This window comes from Benincasa hispida, unplaced genomic scaffold (assembly GCF_027475165.1).
Source record: "Benincasa hispida cultivar pf3 unplaced genomic scaffold, pf3_genome.v1.1 HicScf1657, whole genome shotgun sequence".
Lineage (NCBI taxonomy): Eukaryota > Viridiplantae > Streptophyta > Magnoliopsida > Cucurbitales > Cucurbitaceae > Benincasa > Benincasa hispida.
In genome coordinates this window covers 552-23,235 of record NW_028326028.1, presented here as the reverse complement: position 1 = coordinate 23,235, position 22,684 = coordinate 552, and the positions used below count along the sequence as shown (strand labels likewise).

The following is a 22,684-nucleotide window of genomic DNA, read 5'->3' as shown; positions in this document are numbered from 1 at the left end:
ATATGCCAGAAACTTCGAATTCTAGGATAATGAAATGAGTTGCACATTGCTGAAGGTAAGGATCCCTTAACAAGGGCTTGCGTCTTCAGGCCCTTGATCTTCTTTCAAGAGCTGAATTGCCCTTCAATCAAAGGCTTGCGGTCGGATTTGCAACACTAATTCTAGTGTTGGGTCATGTTGCTAAAGTTCCTTTCCATCCAATTCACAGCCAAACACTTGGTCTCATTTTGAAATGCATTTCTCAGTGTCCTGGAGTAGTGGTTGTATCTCGTATTGAAGAACTAGTTCTTATTTTGACGAGTATGCTCCGTAAGAATGTGACTGGGGAGATGGGCATACATTCAGACACATTTGCAACAACCCGTGCAATCCTGGTCACGATTATGAAGTCTCCATCTCATAGGGTGCCACATCTAGCAACATCAATTCAAGAAGTATTAGAACATGTAGTTTTATTTCGTCTTAGTACATTCGAAACACAACCAGGTCAACTTTTACATTCTTTATACCTTCTCAAGGAGTTCTATATATATATTCAAGTCAATACTGTCATGGACAACTATATCACCAAAGAAATGAAAAATTGTGCTCTTGATGTATGTACAACACACTACCTTGGCTTTTAGCAACTATCAATGTAACTGAAGAGGAACTTGTTTTGGGGGTATTTGAAACTTTTCATTCGATTTTGCTCCAAAATCCTGACATCAGGACCATAGATTTTGCAAACACACTTCTATCTGCTTGTTGTTTGAGTTTCTCTTTTAGATGTCTAGGCTCATTTCTATATGAAAAGATGAAATGGAGAGTGTATCTAATGCTCAGTTCTCCGGTGGATGTCATCTTTGGAAATGATTTCACTGGCATTAGAGAACTTGTATCATTTTTTCCATCTGATCCAGTTGATTTACTGTTTCTACTTGGACAGGAAAGCTCCAATGACTCAGATCTTTCTTCTTGTTAGTCTGCTGTTTTGTTGTTACTATATGTAAGTTCATTACATGATGATAGGTAACACACTTTTGTTTCTTCTTTCTTGTATCCTCTTTTTGCTTAGTATTGTCTTGTAAAGGGCCGGCCGGCAAAATCATAGACGAAGCTTTATGGTATTTCTTTTAATTATTGGAAAAGGAGGGCTCCTGGGTATGTTCTCGAAAGGGAAGGTAGAGGTAGTACTTCGAATGGCGAAGAGAGGCGGCTCGGCAAAGAAGGAATGAGAAATCGTCAAAGATGACTTCTTTGTTGGCGAAACGAAGGGCTAGTTCTTTCTCTCTCCATCTTATGGTATTTCACTTGATTTCTTTCTTCTTGTCTTTCTTTATCCTTTTCTTCTTTCTCCTTTTTCTTCTTTTATTTTTATCTCTGTTTTCTCGTCTATCTTCTCCATCTCTTGCTTAATTTTCTCCATTCTATATGATTGTATCTCAATATACTTTTTGTTTTTCTGTTTTATTCATCTCATTTCCATTGTACTCTTTCTTCTCTATCTCTCTCTTGTTTGGTTTGAATTTTGTAAAATTTGTTACATTCATGTATTTTATATAGGTTTTATAGCTAAATGTCATTAAAGCTAAAATATTGAAATATTAGTAAAGTAACTTGGTCCTTAGTGTTGCGTGTGTGTATCATTAGTGTGGATGTTAGTTTAAACAATATAAAAAATTGTTACGACTGTTGTATTTGGTTAGTTAATCATGTACTTTTTTGCTAGGCTGAATCACTTCATTTTTGTCCATAATTCAAGTTACGGAGTAGAAGAACACACTAAAAGGTATGAAAAAGTTGTAGTAGTCTTTTACCTTCAGGCTATTAAATTTGAGTGATTTAGTCACATATTAACTCTAAATCTTGCTTTTTCTATCTTAAAATCTAGCTCTTTATTTTATCCTTGTTTTAAAAAATATTTGAATTAGTCTTTGTCAAATATTATGTCACACTTGAATTAGTCTTTGTAAAATTTAGCTCAAGTGCCTATTTATTTGTTTTGCTATTCTTAGTTCCCACTTCCTTGGTGAAAACTAAAAATCCCATAGAAAGTTTTTATTTTCTTGGTTGGTTCTTTGGGAAACTTTAATGCCTTCCAGGTTTGCAAAAAACCTCCCATCTGTCTTAGGCCTGAATTGGGCAGTTTTGTGTCAGCATAGCCGAGTTCTAAACTTTACCTTGGTTGTCCTTTTCCATAGATGTCTCCAGGTGTTTTTGGTTGGGATTTATGTTTTAAGCCTTTTCTTTTTGCTAAGGTTGGGTTTTCATCAAATGTTGGTGGAGGTCTTTATCTGTATGCCAATTGATTAATTTCGTGGAGACCAAATGTGTTTTAAAGTAGACTAAATTGTTACATTCGCTTGGAGACCAAATATCTCTTTTCATTTTTTCAATGAAAAATTTCGTTTCATTGAAACCCTCTCTCTCTCTCTCGTTGTTTTAGCCATAAAAATTTTAGTCTCTTGCTGGCCAAATCCTCACATCAGGGACTCATATGGAGCTTTTGGAGCATCAAAATCCCTTCTTATAGTGTTATCCATTTTGTCCACAAGCTCCTTCCTCTTATTCTAGTCAAGTCCTTCATCTTCTCGACCTTGTCGAACACTCAATTTTCCACTTCTTTCATTGATTCAATCTTTCATTTCTTACCTATCTCCCATATTCATCTTTCATTTCTCTCCTACCAAAGTCTCCGCCTTTCATCGCCAATGCCGATGTTTCCCTCATCATTGCATCTTCTCCGTCGGAGATCGGCCTTGTTTCTACTGTGTATATCGAAGTCCAAGCCCACTGTATCGATCAACCTCTCCCTTTTCCCTCTATTCCCAAAAACCCCTTCAAAATCCTCGATGGCCCTCCTAGCTCTGCCGCTGACAATCCGGGTGTTTATTATCCATAGATCATTTACATTCTCTTCTTGTTTTGGAGTTTTTAGCCTTCATAACGTGTTTTTTTTTTTTACTCCGTTTGGTAACTGAGTTGATTGATGTCTCAAAGGAAGAGTAGTGACATGCATTGAGTTTTGTTTGTTCTTTTACTATGTTTTGCTTATGATTGTAAATCTCGCTTTTGTTTGGAACTTGAGTTTTACTGAATGCGTTTGAGGCCAGTTGCCACTTCTTAAGGTTTTAGAGTGTTTGAATTTTTTTATATGTGCGTGCAGATGATATCACAAAGCTGTTTCCTGATCTTTTCGGCCAACAGTCGGCAATGTTGGTGCCAAGTGATTCCAGTTCGGTGCAGGTGAATAAGAAATTGAAGATCGGAGTTGTCTAGTTTGGTGGCCAAGCACTGGGAGGGCATAATGTGATTTCTGGACTATTTGGTAGGGTCTCATTGTGTCCACATTTATAAATCAAGAATAAATGTTTGCTTTTTTGTTCAAGTTGTGGCTAATTAGCAGCTTCTATGATTTTGGTGAAGATTTCTTACAGGTGAGTAAAAGGAAGCACGTTGTATGGTTTCAAGGGTGTCCTACAGGATCATGAAAGGTAAATATGTAGAACTGACTGCATAATTTATCTACCCATATCGCAATCAGGTTAATTTTCTTGAAGAGATTTCTAGCTTTCAGTTGTTAGAATTGTTAGTGTGAATATGTGTGGTCTCGATGCGAAGTGATTGCCATTTGAATGCAATTCTTGATTTAAATGAATTTTTGTTTTATCAGGGTGGTTTTGATATGATATGCAGTGGGAGGGATAAGATTGAAACACTAGATCAGGTGAAATTCTTTCTTTCCAGAATTTTCATTTTGAGACGTCTTGGTTGTAGTCAATGCATTAATTGACTGTTCGTTTCTATTTCCAGTTTAAGCAAGCTGAAGAAACTGCTAAGAAGCTTGATTTGGATGGCCTTGTCAATTGGTGGAGATGATTCCAACACAAATGTCTGTCTCCTCGCTGAAAACTTTATGTATTTTTCAAAACTATTAAATTTGTTTATTGCCTCCCTCCTTTTTGCTCTCTCTTTCTTACTTTCATTGTCATAGATAAGCTATTATATGTTATTTTTATTGCAGAAATATAAGGTTGAGTAGATTAATTACTATAGGTACCATTTTTGGTGTGTGCAAGACTCTGTTATTTATATTCCCCTTCTATCTGTTGTTTTCAAATTAGGAGTAAGAATTTGAACCCGAGTGATTGGTTGCCCAAAACTATTGATGGTGATCTCAAATGCAAAGAGGTCACCACGAGTTTTGGATTTGATTCTGCTTGCAAGGTACTCATTTCTCTTTGTAACTGCTTTAGAATTGATATTTCGTTTGGACTGAACTTTGGTGACTCTTTCAAAGTTGAAGTAGTTTCTTCAAGAACTCAAGGAAAAAAATGGAATATCGCATTCATGAGATGAGACTCTTTTTAAATCTTTAGCAAGTTATGCAGTTATATTAAAAAACAGATTACATTGTGCACCAAAGAGGAATCATAATAACACATCAATCGAGAAAAGGTCCGGATTAAAACAGTCAAGATTCTGAAGAAGAGAGAAGATGAAAATGCCCACTGGTGGACGTGAAAGGTCCCAGCTTGGAATAAGTTAGTCCTTGAGTTACTATGTGAAGGACCTATCAACGGATGCTTTCTTTTGAATCTCTTGTTCTACGTCATTACTTCATGAACTTTCATCACCTTATATTACCTGTTATCCCTTATTTGCTTTTACGTATACTTTCAAAAAACAATGAAAAAAGGGCGGAGAAAAATTGAGAAAGCCCTTATCTTTTATTGTTATCATTACCCTCTCAATGTTTTCTTTGCAAACGATCAAGGCACACGATTGCGGAGGCGCCGCATGAAGATACAACTACTTTATTATTATCATTACCCTCTCAATGTTTTCTTTGATGGAATGCAAAGGAAGATCGCCGCAAAGAAGGAGGCATCGACAAACAATGCCGACGACAGCGCACATTTTGGGGTTGTATTTTTCCTTCACTCTATTCCAAATTCTGCACCATCGCATCGTATTTTAATTTTGAAAGTTTTATCACCGCATCCTGTTTGATTACCGCAATCATTTAACATTGATAAATTTAGTAAGTCGCCGCATGCTTTCTCTTTGCCATTTATGATTTCAATGATGAATCACATGCATCTATTTTTTTTTATATACTAGAGTTAACTTATTTTTAGGACAATCACCTCAAGAAATGTTTCTAAAAGTTAGTGGTCGGCTAGCTTTCTTTCAAACTGATCCTTTACCAAACTTCTTAAGAACATCGCATGACTTCTTTCAATCTATTGGCAAGGAGTCGCATTTTAAATTTTGGGGTGAGGTATTTATTTTCAACCTTGCTATTTTTAGCTATATGAAGAAAAAAAAGGAAACTTAGAATAACAACTCCACTGCCAACGCAATGGAGAAACACATGTTGATAAGAGTTAAGTTGTGAATGACACATACCTGTAGTTGGATGTCCGCAAGACACACGTGGGGGCAAGCCAAAACGAAAGTAAGTTGCCAGGATCAACGCATAAAGAAATACCGCAATTCCGCTGCTAAGTATGTATGAGTCTAGTTTGAGAAAGAGCGTCTTGCTCATAATTGGATGTCCGCATGACACATGTAGGGGTAAGCCAAAATGAAGGCAAGGCATGCGTCCATCGCATGGTAGTTGCGCTCGTCAAGCGATTGCGATCACCGTGTCGAAGTTGCGGTATTAAGCGAATGCGGTCACTGCAAGATTGCGGCTACACGATAACGCATAATAGAGGGATCAACGCAAGGTTGGTGGAATGAACGCTGACGTACATCTTGGGAAAATAAAAAACTGATGTTGACATTTCACCTACTACGCCATTAGCAGCAGAGATTTAGAAAGGACTAACACGTCGCGAATGTCAGAATCAGAGCAGTCCATTAATGCTGTCGGCGATCCAATCTCTATATAAAGAAGCCGGTGAGCAGAATGTCAACTTATCTAGAGTTTTTCCTTGCGATCCAGACAAATGCGTGAGAAGAAGGCTTGAGAATTCTTCATCTTCTTCTTCCATTCCGAGAAACGACCAAAGCCTACGATCAGAGCTAGATCTCGGGAGAGTCAGCTCCACCGCCCATCCATGGCACCCTGATGCGTTATTTTATGAGGTGGAATTATGGATGAAAATGCGTTGAGCACTTAAGTTTTCTCAGTGGAATTCAAGTGTATACCCCACTGAGTTTCTTGGTAAGTCCAGGGTCGAACACAGGGACTTGGGAAAAAATATGCGGTGGTAATTTCTCAGAAGAATTTGCGGTAACCAAATAAATCAAGTAGTTATTGAGAATGTTGTTTGTGGTAATAAAAATAAACAAATGCAGCGGAGTTGGAAAAGAGTTATAAAACGGAAGACGCGATAAGTATGCGGTGAATGGGTTGAGAAGAGTTTCGGCTAACACTTCTTAGGATGCGTTCATGCTATGCGATCGTGCAACACACATACAATAGTAAATCATCTCTCGATGCGAATGCTACGACTTTTAATGCTAGAACGCATGCGATATATGCGATAAGACTATAGGACCTACACATAAGCCTCTATTCTTATTTATGCGATGGAAAAATGACACATACGCATATAAGGCGACCACATAATATCATACCTATCTCTAGGATGCATGCGATGCAGGTTGGCAAACAGAATTTATCTCTAGGTTCCTATCTTTTGTTTATGCAGTTCTAATCATTGCACTCTCGAGTCTAGATTCTAACTTAGCTCTTTCAAATCTTAGGTTCTTTCTTTAGACTCTCTCTCTCGAGTAGCTCTGAAGGGATGTCGAGCACAACATAAAGAAAATGGAGAACCTAAAGAGAGAGTCTAAAGAGCTACTCAAGAGAGGATAGAGAGAGTGTTAAAGAGAAGATTCTCGGGATCAATATATCATTCTTGAACTGATATCATTTATAACCCGCTTTCTACAGGTGCAGTAGCTTATTTCGGAACTCAATGAAATTCTTACCTATGATATTATAGATGAGGATAGGTTATGGAAAAAAGAATATTATAGATGAGGATAGGTTAGGAAAAAAGAAACTTACTACTCGTGGCTTGAATTTTGCTGTTTTACTTTAAACGCCCATTCCAAGTAATTGTTTTTTCTTTTTGTTTTATATATGTCTTTCCATGAAACTGAGTTGGAAAAGAGAAGGCGAGAAGGTGCATATAATGGGCGGCCAATTCAAGGGGCAGTCACATTTCTTTGGGTACTTATTCTATTCGTGCTTGAACTTTTGCTGTTTTAGTTAAACGCTCATGTTTAATAATTTAGTGGTAACACATATTATATTTAGCACTTGGGTAGTAGGCAAATAAGTTGAGATCTCAAAAACATGCATGTTGGTAAATGCATTAAGATCTTTTAGATTCGTATTTGATAATTAGAAGGTACCAAGTATTTAGACTTCCATTATGAACTGGTAAAGAAAATGGTCAATCAAGTGATGGGTTAGGCTTACAGTTAATTGACTTTCAAATGTAAACTTACAAACGGTACGAGCGAATGGCCACGAGATGATACGTAAAAAATTGTACTTTGCTGGTTAGTGCTTTGTGTGCTGTCTTTGTTTGTTTCTTCTTTTGACTTATTGGTACGAAGGGATGTGTGGTTTACCCACGAACTTTGATTCAACTTATTGCTATGCTTTGGGTTACACTGATGGAGCTCTCCTCCAGAGTGGAAAAACTGGAACAATATCATCGATCTGTCTGTCCCAATTCTTGTACCTTCTGATCATTTTAGTCTCTAACCTTTTAACCTTTCATTCTTTTTCTTGATATCAGTTTCCTCCATAGATTTTTTCCTCGTTTTTATTACTTACTAGTTATGCATACCAGGTAGGAACTTTGGCTGCTCTAGTTGAAGATTGGATGGCTGGCAGAACTCCATTAACTTCGTTAATGGACGTGGAGAGGAGACACGATATGATTTTTTCATGAAAACGTGCATTCCTGTTCTCATGTTTTCTTGAATAACAAGTTAATAATTTTTTTCTAGAATATGTTTTATGGGGAATAAGAAGGGAAATGACAAACAGAGTATCAATTATCCAGCCAAAATGAGAACAATGGAGTTCACTAGAAGAAAAAAAATGGAAGAAGAAAAAAACTCTCCAATCTATATTAAAAAGACAACAATTTTCTAGTTGATGAAACTTAAAAGTTTTTTTCTTTTTTCTTTTTTTGAGTATCCAAATAACTTAATAGTTACTAACACAATACTATAAAGACTAGTCAATGTGCATGTAAGATCAGAAAAACAAGGATAAAAGTGGAGTATCATCATGTAAAAGTGGAGTATCTTTTCACTTAACAATTTTGAAAGGCTTTGGATTGATAGAACATCTTCATGAAGTCTAGTTTAATATTTATCATTTGATGATCTCTTTCTAAAGGTAGAATTCGTTTGGCAAGTAAGTTCAAGCCCGTGATCAAGAAGACAATGGTGGAACTAGATGGTAATATGATCTCTTTCTAGAGTAAATGTCGTTTCCTTTAATCTCCTTCCCAGTCTTATATTATAATTCACGCCGCTCCATTTGTCATGTGAGGAGGTCAGATCAGAATCCTACCATTGATTATGCAAGTTCAAATCTAAAAGAAGAATGGAGCAGGTGATCTGGATATAGGTATCTTACACAACCAAATTGATGAAAATCGAACCTATTTTTCAGAATTTGGATAAGATATTTTAATTAAGTCTCGGGTCAAATTCCATAGTTGGAAGTGAGATATCTAACTTCTTTGTAGTTTCCATTCTTACATGAATTATTATGAATGTGTTAAGTTCATTGTAATGTCTATTTTGTTGGTGTATATTTTTGCTCAGTATTGTCTTGTAAAGGGTCGGCCGACAAAATCACAGACGAAGCTTTATGGTATTTCTTTTAATTATTGGAAAATGAGGGCTCCTGGGTATGTTCTCAAAAGGGAAGGCAGAGGTAGTACTTCGAATGGCGAAGAGAGGCGGCTCGGTAAAGAAGGAATGAGAAATCGTCAAAGATGACTTCTTTGTTGGCGAAACGAAGGGCTAGTTGTTTCTCTCTCCATCTTATGGTATTTCACTTGATTTCTTTCTTCTTGTCCTTCTTTCTCCTTTTTCTTTCTTTTTCTATCTCTGTTTCTCCTATCTTCTCCATCTCTTGCTTAATTTTCTCCATTCATATGATTGTATCTCAATATCTTTTTGTTTTTCTGTTTTCTTCATCTCATTTCCATTGATACTCCTTTCTTCTATTTCTCTCTCTTTTTGTTTGCCCTTTGTTAAAATTTGATACTTCATGTATTATTATTTAGTTTATAGCTAAATGTCATTAAAGCTAAAATATTGAAATATTAGTAAAGTAACTTGGTCCTTAGTGTTGCGTGTGTGTATCATTAGTGTGGATGTTAGTTTAAACAATATAAAAAATTGTTACGACTGTTGTATTTGGTTAGTTAATCATGTACTTTTTAGCTAGGCCGAATCACTTCATTTTTGTCCCCAATTCAAGTTACGGAGTAGAAGAACACACTAAAAGGTATGAAAAAGTTGTAGTAGTCTTTTACCTTCAGGCTATTAAATTTGAGTGATTTAATCACATATTAACTCTAAATCTTGCTTTTTCTATCTTAAAATCTAGCTCTTTATTTTATCCTTGTTTAAAAAAATATTTGAATTAGTCTTTCTCAAATATTATGTCACACTTGAATTAGTCTTTGTAAAATCTAGCTCAAGTGCCTATTTATTTGTTTTGGTATTCTTACGTTCTCACTTCTTGGTGGAAACTAAAAATCCCATAGAAAGTTCATTTATTTTCTTGGTTGGTTCTTTGGGAACTATTAATGCCTTCCACGTCTTGCAAAAAACCTCCCATATGTCTTAAGCTTGAATTGGCAAGTTTTGTGTAGCATAGCCGAGTTCTAAACATTTACCTTGGTTGTCCCTTTTCCACTAGAGTCTCCAGGTGTTTTTGGTTGGGATTTATGTTTTAAGCCTTTTCTTTTTGCTAAGGTTGGGTTTTCATCAAATGTGGTGGAGGTCTTTATCTGTATGCCAATTGATTAATTTCGTGGAGACCAAATGTGTTTTAAAGTAGACTAAATTGTTACATTCGCTTGGAGACCAAATATCTCTTTTCATTTTTTCAATGAAAAATTTCGTTTCATTGAAACCCTCTCTCTCTCGTTGTTTTAGCGATAAAAATTTTAGTCTCTTGCTGGCCAAATCCTCACATCAGGGACTCATATGGAGCTTTTGGAGCATCAAAATCCCTTCTTAGAGTGTTATCCATTTTGTCCACAAGCTCCTTCCTCTTATTCTAGTCAAGTCCTTCATCTTCTCGACCTTGTCGAACACTCAATTTTCCACTTCTTTCATTGATTCAATCTTTCATTTCTCTACCTATCTCCCCATTTTCATCTTCATTTCTCTCCTACCAATGTCTCCGCCTTTCATCGCCAATGCCGATGTTTCCCTCGTCATTGCATCTTCTCCGTCGGAGATCGGCCTTGTTTCTACTGTGTATATCGAAGTCCAAGCCCACTGTATCGATCATCCTCTCCCTTTTCCCTCTATTCCCAAAAACCCCTTCAAAATCCTCGATGGCCCTCCTAGCTCTTCCGCTGACAATCCGGGTGTTTATTATCCATAGATCATTTACATTCTCTTCTTGTTTTGGAGTTTTTAGCCTTCATAACGTGTTTTTTTTTTTTACTCTGTTTGGTAACTGAGTTGATTGATGTCTCAAAGGAAGAGTGTGACATGCATTGAGTTTTGTTTGTTCTTTTACTATGTTTTGCTTATGATTGTAAATCTCGCTTTTGTTTGGAACTTGAGTTTTACTGAATGCGTTTGAGGCCAGTTGCACTTCTTAAGGTTTTAGAGTGTTTGATTTGTGTGTTGTATGTGCGTGCAGATGAGATCATGAAGCTGTTTCCTGATCTTTCCGGCCAACCGTCAGCAATGTTGGTGCCAATTGATTCCAGTTCGGTGCAGGTGAATAAGAAATTGAAGATCGGAGTTGTCTAGTTTGGTGGCCAAGCACTGGGAGGGCATAATGTGAATTTTGGTCTATTTGGTAGGGTCTCATTGTGTCCACATTTATAAATCAAGAATAAATGTTTGCTTTTCTGTTCAAGTTGTGGCTATCTAGCAGCTTCTACGATATTTGTGAAGATTACCTATAGGTTCATGCAAAAGGAAGCACGTTGTATGGTATCAAGGGTGGTCCTACAGGGATCATGAAATGCAAATATGTGAACTGACTGCACAATTTATCTCTCCATACTGCAATCGGGTTAATTTTCTTGAAGGGATTTCTAGCTTTCACTTGTTAGAATTGTTAGTGTGAATATGTGTGGTCTCGATGCGAAGTGATTGCCATTTGAATGCAATTCTTGATTTAAATGAATTTTTGTTTTATCAGGGTGGTTTTGATATGATATGCAGTGGGAGGGATCAGATTGAAACTCTAGATCAGGTGAAACTCTTTCTTCCCAGAATTTTCATTTTGAGACGTCTTAGTTGTAGTCAAGGGATTAATTGACAGTTCGGTTCTATTTTCAGTTTAAGCAAGCTGAAGAAACTGCTCAGAAGCTTTGATCTGGATGGCCTTGTCAATTGGTGGAGATGATTCCAACACAAATGCCTGTCTCCTCGCTGAAAACTTTAGGTATTTTTCACAACTATGAAATTTGTTTATTGCCTCCCTCCTTTTTGCTCTCTTTCTCACTCTCATTGTCATAGATAAGCTATTATCTGTTATTTTTATTGTAGAAATAAATATAAGGTTGAGTAATTAATTACTCTAGGGTACCATTTTTTGTGTGCAAGACTCTGTTATTTATATTCCCTTTCTTCTATTGTTTCAAATTAGGGAGTAAGAATTTGAACCTGAGTGATTGGTTGCCCAAAAACTATTTATGGTGATCTCAAATGCAAAGAAATCTCCACAAGTTTTGGATTTGAAACATGCAAGGTGCTCATTTCTCTTCGTAACTACTTTAGAATTCATATTTCGTTTGGACTCAACTTTGGTGACTATTGCAAAGTTGAAATAGTTTATTCAAGAATTCAAGGAAAAAATGGAATGTCGCATTCATGAGATGAGACTCTTAATAGGCTCTGCTGATGTTTATGCAGATATATTCAGAAATGATTGATAATGTTGCAGTAAAGAGGAATCATCATAAACATCAATTCAAGAAAAAAGCGCCGATTACAAAAAGTCAAGATTACGAGAGAGAAGAAGAAAATGCCACCGTGGACGTGTAAAAGGCCAGCTTGGAATAAGTAGTCCCCTGAGCTACTAAGTGAAGACCTCATCACGATGGGCCCCTCCATTACTTTTTTAATATCCTTTTTCTGCATCAATACTTCCTGAACTTTCATCACCTTAATTATTTAACCTTTTCATATATTGCTTTTACGTCTTTAAAAAAAAAAAAAAAGGCGAGAAAAATTTTGGCTAACATTCGTTTTATTGGTTATCATTACCCTCTCAATGATTTTCTTTGCAAACGATCAAGGCACACGATTGCGGTAGGCGCTAGCATGAAGATACAACTCCTTTATTATTATCAATACCCTCTCAATTTTTCTTTGATGCAATGCCAAAGGAGAAGATCGCCGCAAAGAAGGATGCGTCAACAAACAATGCGGGCGACGACGCAAATTTGGGGGTTGTATTCTTCCTTAACTTTATTCCAAATTTTGCACTATCGCATCGTATTTTAATTTTAAAAGTTTTATCACCGCATCCTCTTTGATTACCGCAATCATTTAACATGGATAAATTTAGTAAGTCACCGCATGTTGTCTCTTTACCTATTATGCTTTCAGTGATGAAACACATGCTTCTATTTTTTTCATATATACTAGAATCAACATAATCTTAGAAAAGTCACCTCAAGAAATATTTCTAGAAGTTAGAGCTCAGCTAGCTTTCTTTCAAACTCTCTTTACGTAGCTTCCTAAGAACATCGCATGACTTCTATTCAATCTATTGCAAGGCGGACATTTGTCGCATTTTAATTTTTGGGATGAGGTATTATATTTTCAACCTCCTATTTTAGCTATATGAAGAAAAAAAGGAAAAAAAATTGAGACTAACAACTCCATGCAACGCAATGGGAGAAACACATGATGATAAGAGTTAAGTTGTGAATGACACATACCTGTAGTTGGATGTCCGCAAGACACACGTGGGGGCAAGCCAAAACGAAAGTAAGTTGCCAGGATCAACGCATAAAGAAATACCGCAATTCCGCTGCTAAGTATGTATGAGTCTAGTTTGAGAAAGAGCGTCTTGCTCATAATTGGATGTCCGCATGACACATGTAGGGGTAAGCCAAAATGAAGGCAAGGCATGCGTCCATCGCATGGTAGTTGCGCTCGTCAAGCGATTGCGATCACCGTGTCGAAGTTGCGGTATTAAGCGAATGCGGTCACTGCAAGATTGCGGCTACACGATAACGCATAATAGAGGGATCAACGCAAGGTTGGTGGAATGAACGCTGACGTACATCTTGGGAAAATAAAAAACTGATGTTGACATTTCACCTACTACGCCATTAGCAGCAGAGATTTAGAAAGGACTAACACGTCGCGAATGTCAGAATCAGAGCAGTCCATTAATGCTGTCGGCGATCCAATCTCTATATAAAGAAGCCGGTGAGCAGAATGCCAACTTATCTAGAGTTTTTCCCTACGATCCAGACAAATGCGTGAGAAGAAGGCTTGAGAATCTTCATCTCCTTCTTCCATTCCGAGAAACGACCAAAGCCTACGATCGGAGCTAGATCTCGGGAGAGTCAGCTCCACCGCTCATCCATGGCACCTGATGCGTTATTTTATGAGGTGGAATTATGGATGAAAATGCGTTGAGCACTTAAGTTTTCTCAGTGGAATTCAAGTAAAACCCCACTGAGTTTCTTGGTAAGTCCAGGGTCAAACACAGGGACTTGGGAAAAAATATGCGGTGGTAATTTCTCAGAAGAATTTGCGGTAACCAAATAAATCAAGTAGTTATTGGGAATGTTGTTTATGGTAATAAAAATAAACAAATGCAGCGGAATTCGAAAAGAGTTATAAAACGGAAGACGCGATGAGTATGCGGTGAATGGGTTGAGAAGAGTTTCGGCTAACACTTCTTAGGATGTGTTCATGCTATGCGATCATGCAACACACATACAATAGTAAATCATCTCTCGATGCGAATGCTACGACTTTTAATGCTAGAACGCATGCGATATATGCAATAAGACTATAGGACCTACACATAAGCCTCTATTCTTATTTATGCGATGAAAAAATGACGCATACACATATAAGGCGACCACATAATACCATACCTATCCCTAGGATGCATGCGATGCAGGTTGGCAAACAGAATTTATCTCTAGGTTCTTATCTTTTGTTTATGCAGTTCTAATCTTGCTCTCTCGAGTCTAGATTCTAACTTAGCTCTTTCAAATCTTAGGTTCTTTCTTTAGACTCTCTCTCTCGAGTAGCTCTGAAGGGATGTCGAGCACAACATAAAGAAAATGGAGAACCTAAAGAGAGAGTCTAAAGAGCTACTCAAGAGAGACTCGAGAGAGAGTCTAAAGGGATCAATATGTCATTCTTGAACTGATATCATTTATAACCTGCTTTCTACGGTGCAACAGCTTATTTCGGAACTCAATGAAATTCTTGCACATGATATTATAGATGAGGATAGGTTATGGAAAAATAAATATTATAGATGAGGATAGGTTATGGGAAATGAAACTTACTACTCGTGCTTGAACTTTTGCTGTTTTACTTTAACGCTCCATTCCAAGTAATTGTTTTTTCTTTTTGGTTTTTATACACGTCATTCCATGAAATTGCGATGGAAAAAGAGAAGGCAATAATGAAAAAAAAACAAAAAGGTGCAAATAATGGCGGCCAATTCAAGGGGAAGTCACAATTCTTGGGTACTTATTCTATCCGTGCTTGAACTTGTTGCTGTTTACTTAAACGCACCGTTTTAATATTTAGTGATTAACACATATTATATTTTAACAACTTTGGGTAGTAGGCAAATCAGTTTTGAGATCTCAACACATGCATGTTGGGAAAATGCATCAGATCTTTTAATTCCTATTTGATAATTAAGGGGTATCAAGTATCTAGACCTTCTAATCATTAGAACACGTAAAAAAAAAAAGACGTAAAGAAAATGGCCAATCAAGTGATGGGTTAGGCTTACAGCTACTTGACTTTCAAATGTAAACTTACCAATGGTACGAGCGAATGGCCATGAGATGATACGAAAAAAATTGTACTTTGCTGGTTAGTGCTCTGTGTGTTATCTCTGTTTATTTCTTTTTTTGACTTATAGGTACGAAGGGATGTGTGGTTTACCCACGAACTTTGATTCAACTTATTGCTATGCTTTGGGTTACACTGCTGGAGCTCTCCTCCAGAGTGGAAAAACTGGACCAATATCATCGATCTGTCTGTCCCACTTCTTGTACCTCCTGATCATTTTAGTCTCTAACCTTTTAACCTTTCATTCTTTTTCTTGATATCAGTTTCCTCCCTAGATTTTTTCCTCATTTCTATTACTTACTAGTTATGCATACCGGGTAGGAAATTTGGCTGCTTCTGTTGAAGATTGGATGGCTGGCGAAACTGCATTGACTTCGTTAATGGATGTGGAGAGGAGACACGGTATGATTTTTTCATGAAAACGTGCATTCCTGTTCTCATGTTTTCTTGAATAACACGTTAATAATTTTTTTTATAGAATATTTTTTATGGGGAATAAGAAGGGAAATGACAAACAAAGTATCAATTATTCAGCCAAAATGAGAACAATGGAGTTCACTAGAAGAAAAAAAATGGAAGAAGAAAAAAACTCTCCAATCTATATTAAAAAGACAACAATTTTCTAGTTGATGAAACTTAAAAGTTTATTTTTTTTTTTCTTTTTTTGAGTATCCAAATAACTTAATAGTTACTAACACAATACTATAAAGACTAGTCAAGGTGCATGTAAGATCAGAAAAACAAGGATAAAAGTGGAGTATCTTTTCTCTTAACAATTTTGAAAGGCTTTGGATTGATAGAACATCTTCATGAAGTCTAGTTTAATATTTATCATTTGATGATCTCTTTCTAAAGGTAGAATTCATTTGGCAAGTAAGTTCAAGCCTGTGATCAAGAAGACAATGGTGGAACTAGATGGTAATATGATCTCTTTCTAGAGTAAATGTCGTTTCCTTTAATCTCCTTCCCAGTCTTATATTATAATTCACGCCGCTCCAGTTGTCATGTGAGGAGGTCAGATCAGAATCCTACCATTGATTATGCAAGTTCAAATCTAAAAGAAGAATGGAGCAGGTGATCTAGATATAGGTATCTTACACAACCAAATTGATGAAAATCGAACCTATTTTTCAGAATTTGGATAAGATATTTTAATTAAGTCTCGGGTCAAATTGCATAGTTGGAACTGAGATACCTAAATTCTTTGTAGTTTCCATTCTTACATGAATTATTAGTAATGTGTTAAGTTCATTGTAATGTCTAATTTTGTTGGTGTGTATTTTTGCTTAGTATTGTCTTGTGAAGGGCCGGTCGGCAAAATCATAAACGAAGCTTTATGGTATTTCTTTTAATTATTGGAAAAGGAGGGCTCCTGGGTATGTTCTCGAAAGGGAAGGTAGAGGTAGTACTTCGAATGGCGAAGAGAGGCGACTCGGCAAAGAAGGAATGAGAAATCGTCAAAGATGACTTCTTTGTTGGCGAAACGAAGGGCTAGTTCTTTCTCTCTCCATCTTATGGTATTTCACTTGATTTCTTTCTTCTTGTCTTTCTTTATCCTTTTCTTCTTTCTCCTTTTTCTTTCTTTTTTTTTTATCTCTGTTTCTCCGTCTATCTTCTCCATCTCTTGCTTAATTTTCTCCATTCATATGATTGTATCTCAATATTTTTTTGTTTTTCTGTTTTCTTCATCTCATTTCCATTGATACTCCTTTCTTCTATTTCTCTCTCTTTTTGTTTGCCATTTGTTAAAATTTGATACTTCATGTATTATTATTTAGTTTATAGCTAAATTCATTAAAGCCTAAAATCTTGAAAAATATTAGTAAAAGTAACTTGGTCATTAGTGTATTTTTTTGCGTGTGTTTATCATTATTGTGGATGTTAGTTTAAACAATATAAAAAATTGTTACGCACTGATGAATTTGGTTAGTTAATCATCGTACTTTTTTAGTCTAGGCTGAAATCACTTCATTTTGTCCCCATTCAAGTTACGGAGTAGAAGAACAACACACTAAAAGGTATGAAGAAAGTTTGTAGAAGTACTTTCCTTCAGATAAGTTCAAATTTGAGTGATTTAGTCACATATTAACTCTAAATCTTGCTTTTTCTATCTTAAAATCTAGCTCTTTAATTTATCCTTGTTTTTAAAAATATTTGAATTAGTCTTTGTCAAATATTATGTCACACTTGAATTAGTCTTTGTAAAATCTAGCTCAAGTGCCTATTTATTTGTTTTGCTATTCTTACGTTCTCACTTCTTGGTGAAAACTAAAAATCCCATAGAAATTTCATTTATTTTCTTGGTTGGTTCTTTGGGAACTATTAATGCCTTCCATGTCTTGCAAAAAACCTCCCATATGTCTTAGGCCTGAATTGGCAAGTTTTGTGTAGCATAGCCGAGTTCTAAACATTTACCTTGGTTGTCCCTTTTCCACTAGAGTCTCCAGGTGTTTTTGGTTGGGATTTATGTTTTAAGCCTTTTCTTTTTGCTAAGGTTGGGTTTTCATCAAATGTTGGTGGAGGTCTTTATCTGTATGCAAATTGATTAATTTCGTGGAGACCAAATGTGTTTTAAAGTAGACTAAATTGTTACATTCGCTTGGAGACCAAATATCTCTATTCATTTTTTCAATGAAAAATTTCGTTTCATTGAAACCCTCTCTCTCTCTCTCTCTCTCTCGTTGTTTTAGCGATAAAAATTTTAGTCTCTTGCTGGCCAAATCCTCACAACAGGGACTCATATGGAGCTTTTGGAGCATCAAAATCCCTTCTGAGAGTGTTATCCATTTTGTCCACAAGCTCTTTCCTCTTATTCTAGTCAAGTCCTTCATCTTCTCGACCTTGTCGAACACTCAATTTTCCACTTCTTTCATTGATTCAATCTTTCATTTCTCTACCTATCTCCCCATTTTCATCTTCATTTCTTTCCTACCAATGTCTCCGCCTTTCATCGCTAATGCCGATGTTTCCCTAGTCATTACATCTTCTCCGTCGGAGATCGGCCTTGTTTCTACTGTGTATGTCGAAGTCCAAGCCCACTGTATCGATCAACCTCTCCCTTTTCCCTCTATTCCCAAAAACCCCTTCAAAATCCTCGATGGCCCTCCTAGCTCTGCCGCTGGCAATCCAGGTGTTTATTATCCATAGATCATTTACTTTCTCTTCTTGTTTTGGAGTTTTTAGCCTTCATAACGTGTTTTTTTTTTTGTACTCTGTTTGGTAACTGAGTTGATTGATGTCTCAAAGGAAGAGTAGTGACATGCATTGAGTTTTGTTTGTTCTTTTACTGTTTTGCTTATGATTGTAAATCTTGCTTTTGTTTGGAACTTGAGTTTTACTGAATGCGTTTGAGGCCAGTTGCTACTTCTTAAGGTTTTAGAGTGTTTGAATTGTGTGTTATATGTGCGTGCAGATGATATCCCAAAGCTGTTTCCTGATCTTTTCGGCCAACCGTCGGCAATGTTGGTGCCAAGTGATTCCAGTTCGGTGCAGGTGAATAAGAAATTGAAGATCGGAGTTGTCTAGTCTGGTGGCCAAGCACTGGGAGGGCATAATGTGATTTCTGGACTATTTGGTAGGGTCTCATTGTGTCCACATTTATAAATCTAGTCAATGCATTAATTGACTGTTCGTTTCTATTTCCAGTTTAAGCAAGCTGAAGAAACTGCTAAGAAGCTTGATTTGGATGGCCTTGTCAATTGGTGGAGATGATTCCAACACAAATGTCTGTCTCCTCGCTGAAAACTTTATGTATTTTTCACAACTATGAAATTTGTTTATTGCCTTCCTCCTTTTTGCTCTCTCTTTCTTACTTTCATTGTCATAGATAAGCTATTATATGTTATTTTTATTGCAGAAATATAAGGTTGAGTAATTAATTACTATAGGGTACCATTTTTTGTGTGTGCAAGACTCTGTTATTTATATTCCCCTTCTATCTATTGTTTTCAAATTAGGAGTAAGAATTTGAACCCGAGTGATTGGTTGCCCAAAACTATTGATGGTGATCTCAAATGCAAAGAGGTCACCACAAGTTTTTGATTTGATTCTGCTTGCAAGGTACTCATTTCTCTTTGTAACTACTTTAGAATTGATATTTCGTTTGGATTGAACTTTGGTGACTCTTTCAAAGTTGAAGTAGTTTCTTCAAGAACTCAAGGAAAAAATGGAATATCGCATTCATGAGATGAGACTCTTAATAGGCTCTACTGATATTTATGCAGATATATTAAAAAATGATTGGTAATGTGCACAAAGAGGAAATCATAATAAACATCAATCGAGAAAAGGTCCGGATTAAAACAGTCAAGATTCTGGAAGAACGAGAGAAGAAGAAAATGCCACCGTGGACGTGAAAGGCCCAGCTTGGAATAAGTAGTCCTTGAGTTACTATGTGAAGACCTCATCACGGATGCATTCTTTTCGAATATCCTTTTTCTACATCAATACTTCATGAACTTTCATCACCTTATTATTACCTGTTATCATATATTTGCTTTTACGTCTTTCAAAAAAAAAAAAGAAAAAAGGGCGAGAAAAATTTTGCTAACTTTCTTTTATTGTTATCATTACCCTCTCAATGTTTTCTTTGCAAACGATCAAGGCACACGATTGCGAAGGCGCTGCATGAAGATACAACTACTTTATTATTATCATTACCCTCTCAATGTTTTCTTTGATGGAATGCAAAGGAAGATTGCCGCAAAGAAGGAGGCATCGACAAACAATGCCGACGACAGCGCAAATTTTGGGGTTGTGTTTTTCCTTCACTCTATTCCAAATTCTGCACCATCGCATCGTATTTTAATTTTGAAAGTTTTATCACCACATCCTGTTTGATTACCGCAATCATTTAACATTGATAAATTTAGTAAGTCGCCGCATGCTTTCTCTTTGCCATTTATGATTTCAATGATGAATCACATGCATCTATTTTTTTTTATATATATACTAGAGTCAACTTATTTTTAGGACAATCACCTCAAGAAATGTTTTTAAAAGTTAGTGGTCGGCTAGCTTTCTTTCAAACTGATCCTTTACCAAACTTCTTAAGAACATCGCATGACTTCTTTCAATCTATTGGCAAGGAGGACATTGTCGCATTTTAAATTTTGGGGTGAGGTATTTATTTTCAACCTTGCTATTTTTCGCTATATGAAGAAAAAAAAGGAAAATTAGAATAACAACTCTACTACCAACGCAATGGAGAAACACATGTTGATAAGAGTTAAGTTGTGAATGACACATACCTGTAGTTGGATGTCCGCAAGACACACGTGGGGGCAAGCCAAAACGAAAGTAAGTTGCCAGGATCAACGCATAAACAAATGACCGCAATTCCGCTGCTAAGTATGTATGAGTCTAGTTTGAGAAAGAGCGTCTTGCTCGTAATTGGATGTCCGCATGACACATGTGGGGGCAAGCCAAAATGAAGGCGAGGCATGTGTCCATCGCATGGTAGTTGCGCTCGTCAAGCGATTGTGATCACCGAGTCGAAGTTGCGATATTAAGCGAATGCGGTCACTACAAGATTGCGGCTACACGATAACGCATAATAGAAGGATCAGCGCAAGGTTGGTGGAATGAACGCATCAACGTACATCTTGGGAAAATAAAAAACTGATGTTGACATTTCACCTACTACGCCATTAGCAGCAGAGATTTAGAAAGGGCTAACGCGTCGTGAATGTCAGAATCAGAGCAGTCCATTAATGCTGTCGGCAATCCAAGCTCTATATAAAGAAGCCGGTGAGTAGAATGTCAACTTATCTAGAGTTTTTCCCTGCGATCCAGACAAATGCGTGAGAAGAAAGCTTAAGAATTCTTCATCTCCTTCTTCCATTCTGAGAAACGACCAAAGCCTACGATCGGAGCTAGATCTCGGGAGAGTCAGCTCCACCGCCCATCCATGTCACCTGATGCGTTATTTTATGAGGCTGAATTATGGATGAAAATGCGTTGATTAAGTTTTCTCAGTGGAATTCAAGTGTAAACCCCACTGAGTTTCTTGGTAAGTTCAGGGTCGAACACAGGGACTTGGGAAAAAAATATGCGGTGGCAATTTATCAGAAGAATTTGCGGTAACCAAATAAATCAAGTAGTTATTAGGAATGTTGTTTGTGGTAATAAAAATAAACAAATGCAGCGGAGTTCGAAAAGAGTTATAAAACAGAAGACGCGATGAGTATGCGGTGAATGGGTTGAGAAGAGTTTCGGCTAACACTTCTTAGGATGCGTTCATGCTATGCGATCATGCAACACACATACAATTGTAAATCATCTCTCGATGCGAATGCTACGACTTTTAATGCTAGAACGCATGCGATGTATGCGATAAGACTATAGGACCTACACATAAGCCTCTATTCTTATTTATGCGATGAAAAAATGACACATACACATATAAGGCGACCACATAATATCATACTTATCTCTAGCATGCATGCGATGCAGGTTGGCAAAAAGAATTTATCTCTAGGTTCCTGTCTTTTGTTTATGCAGTTCTAATCATTGCACTCTCGAGTCTAGATTCTAACTTAGCTCTTTCAAATCTTAGGTTCTTTCTTTAGACTCTCTCTCTCGAGTAGCTCTGAAGGGATGTCGAGCACAACATAAAGAAAATGGAGAACCTAAAGAGAGTCTAAAGAGCTACTCGAGAGAGAGTCTAAAGAGAGAGTCTAAAGGGATCGATATGTCATTCTTGAACTGATATCATTTATAACCCGCTTTCTACAGGTGCAACAGCTTATTTCGGAACTCAATGAAATTCTTGCCCATGATATTATAGATGAGGATAGGTTATGGAAAAATAAATATTATAGATGAGGATAGGTTATGGGAAATGAAACTCACTACTCGTGCTTGAACTTTTGCTGTTTTACTTTAACGCTCCATTCCAAGTAATTGTTTTTTCTTTTTGTTTTATACACGTCTTTCCATGAAATTGAGATGGAAAAGAGAAGGCAACAAGGTGCATATAATTGGCGGCCAATTCAAGGGGTAGTCACATTTCTTTGGGTACTTATTCTATTCGTGCTTGAACTTTTGCTGTTTTACTTAAACGCTCCTATTTAATAATTTAGTGATTAACACATATTATATTTAGCACTTGGGTAGTAGGCAAATCAGTTGAGATCTCAAAAACATGCATGTTGGTAAATGCATCAAGATCTTTTAAATTCATATTTGATAATTAGGGGTATCAAGTATCTAGACTTCCATTATGAACTCGTAAAGAAAATGCCCAATCAAGTGATGGGTTAGGCTTACAGCTACTTGACTTTCAAATGTAAACTTACCAATGGTACGAGCGAATGGCCATGAGATGATACGAAAAAAATTGTACTTTGCTGGTTAGTGCTCTGTGTGTTATCTCTGTTTATTTCTTCTTTTGACTTATAGGTACGAGGGATGTGTGGTTTACCCACGAACTTTGATTCAA

The 22,684-nt window shown here is 36.7% G+C and overlaps 2 long non-coding RNA genes across 7 annotated transcripts; both read left to right on the top strand.

Annotated features, from left to right (window-relative positions):
• The first annotated feature begins 31 nt into the window (after positions 1-31).
• On the top strand, positions 32-22,212 carry LOC150030755 (uncharacterized). 6 transcript variants are annotated; one of them, XR_016526559.1, is made up of 8 exons: positions 1,028-1,284; positions 1,712-1,771; positions 3,149-3,310; positions 3,409-3,476; positions 3,656-3,709; positions 3,796-3,900; positions 4,107-4,209; positions 19,467-22,212. It is a non-coding gene; the product is annotated as an uncharacterized LOC150030755 (long non-coding RNA). The 6 variants fall into 6 exon arrangements; XR_016526558.1 differs by lacking the exons at positions 4,107-4,209; positions 19,467-22,212 and adding an exon at positions 32-988 and having other exon boundaries at positions 1,132-1,284; positions 3,796-4,016; XR_016526557.1 differs by lacking the exons at positions 4,107-4,209; positions 19,467-22,212 and adding an exon at positions 32-1,011 and having other exon boundaries at positions 1,132-1,284; positions 3,796-4,016.
• Positions 15,149-19,124, top strand: LOC150030756 (uncharacterized). Its single transcript, XR_016526562.1, has 3 exons — positions 15,149-16,760; positions 18,656-18,817; positions 18,889-19,124. It is a non-coding gene; the product is annotated as an uncharacterized LOC150030756 (long non-coding RNA).
• Positions 22,213-22,684: the final 472 nt, after the last annotated feature.